Source organism: Austrofundulus limnaeus, unplaced genomic scaffold (genome assembly GCF_001266775.1).
Source record: "Austrofundulus limnaeus strain Quisiro unplaced genomic scaffold, Austrofundulus_limnaeus-1.0 Scaffold66, whole genome shotgun sequence".
Lineage (NCBI taxonomy): Eukaryota > Metazoa > Chordata > Actinopteri > Cyprinodontiformes > Rivulidae > Austrofundulus > Austrofundulus limnaeus.
The window spans coordinates 256,560-258,816 of NW_013952468.1; the positions used below are offsets into that span (position 1 = coordinate 256,560).

Consider the following 2,257-nt stretch of genomic DNA (forward strand, 5'->3'; position numbering starts at 1 on the left):
GTATCAGGTCAACTAAACATGGGCACAGTAACAATATTAATTATTCTACATTTATACATTTTAGGCAACTAAAGCAAAACGTAATTAATTTAGAAAATCTTTTCAGGACCCCACCTTGATGTTTCAGGACCCCACTTTGGGTCCCGACCCCAACTTTGGGAAACACTGCTTTATATTATGACCCAAAACTTCACACAATTTCATGTTTGCTAAGCTGGTAATGTTGTGCTCTGTAAGAAGAAAGTTACAAAATAATTGACAATTTTTTGACTCCAATAAACACATTAATCACAAACAAATCTAATTCTATTTAGAAAACTCTGAAAACCTTTACATTTCACAATAAAAGATTTATTAATACTTTTTAAATAGTTTATTCACGAGTTTATAAACAGTTTATAAAGCAGTAATAAACAGGCATACTCACTATTTGGCTAAATCAAGTAAAGTTATTTTATTGCTTCTTAATTTACTTTCCTTTAACTTTGAAAGTTTGCAGATAATTTCCTGACAAATGTTTGAAATTTAAAATTTTGTAGAAACTAATAAAACTTCTCTTGATCCTGTCAAATAGTGAGCATTAACAGTCTTTGTAAAATTTTGTTATTGCTGAAAGTCATAATTGTGTTGATAAATTCTTCTTTAAGGGCCATTTATTAGGAACTTTTGCTAAAATACAAAATGTCTGGATATTATTTGCGTTTTAAGTTTGGTTTGTGGAAAAATAAATATAGGAGGATGTTTTGTTACTTTGGCATCAGATAAAGAGGTCAACTTTAAACCTTTATCTTTATGTTGAAGACAGGTTATTAAAAAAACAGAAACGAATCTCAGAAACTTGGACATGAAACRGAAATGTTTGGATAAGAGTGGAAGAGGGCTCACAAACAAAAATAATAAGTGATTTGAAGAAGTTAAATGAGTTCAGGAAGGGACAAACAACACAACGAGACATCAGTTTGAATAAAAAAGGCCTAAATTAAAGTTCTTGATAACGGACATAGTGGACATTTAAAATCTGGACATTTACAAAAACTCAGAGACCAAAATATTTAATGTAGATGATATGGTACGTTTCTAAATAACATGTTCAGTTTGCGTCTCTATCCTTTGATATCAAGACCAACAAGAATCACAACACAAACTACAACAGTGACAATATTTTTACTAATGTCAGAAATGGAGAGGTGTTGAGTGGGCTTTTGACAACAGATATAAGTGATCATTTATCTGTCTTTACTTTTAATAAACAGTATCTGTGTAGCAAACCTGCAGTTAAAACAAATAAGATAATGATAAACGCATCAAAAAAGCTTCGGATAAATTGAGAGAGGACTTAAAAAAAAACAAAACTGGCAGGATGTGTATGTTGGTGATGTAAACAGAGCATGTGATGTGTTTAAGAACATTTTCGGAACTCTGTATGGAAAAAATTGTGTGCAAAAAATTGTGCAAGGAGAGATGTTGTTGACAAACCATGGATGACTAAAGGGTTGAAAAATGCTAGTAAAAAAAGGAATTGTTTGTATTCATGCTTCTTGAAATTAAGAACAAAAGAAGCAGAGGACAGATACAAGACACACAAAAATAAGTTGGTATGGATTATAAGAAAACATAAGAAGGAATATTAGTGMCTTATTAAATAAAAGTAATGATATGAAAGCAACATGGTGAGTARTGAACAGTGTTCTGAATAATCCATCTATTTGAAAGATAGGATGGTTTGTACAAATACATGGAGTAAGATCGGAACTTTGTAGCATAACGTGGAGTTCCTCAGGGCTCTGTACTTGGACCAAATTTGTTTATACTGTATGTGAATGATTTGGTAAATGTGTCAGAGTTTTTCAAATGTGTATTATTTGTAGATGATACWACATTTTTTTGKTTGGGTAAMGATATAGAACGGATGTTGGMGAGGACGCAAGCGGAATTTGTTAAAATACAAACTTGGTTTAAACTTMATAAGTTGTCATTAAATTTAGAGAAAAATAATTATATGGTATTTAGTAATAGAAAGAAAACTATTGATGTYCCRTTTAGAGTCRATGGGGTTGAGATTTGTAAAGTCAGTGAGGTGAAGTTTTTAGTGATTGATGAAGGGTTGACATGGAGACTTCACATAAATAATTTAAGAACAAAGATGGCTAAATCTAGTGAGTTATTTAATGATAAAGCAATGTATATGTTGTATAATGCAATAATAAGTCCACACTTGGTTTTACTGTATTGAGGTCTGGGGGAAAGTGTGTAGGAC

At 31.3% G+C, this 2,257-nt stretch overlaps 1 protein-coding gene across 1 annotated transcript in view; it reads right to left on the reverse strand.

The window, feature by feature from the left end:
* Nucleotides 1-2,257, reverse strand: part of LOC106518782 (cholecystokinin) — a 6,431-nt gene that overhangs the window by 1,176 nt on the left and 2,998 nt on the right. The gene's annotated exons all lie outside the window — the stretch shown is intronic.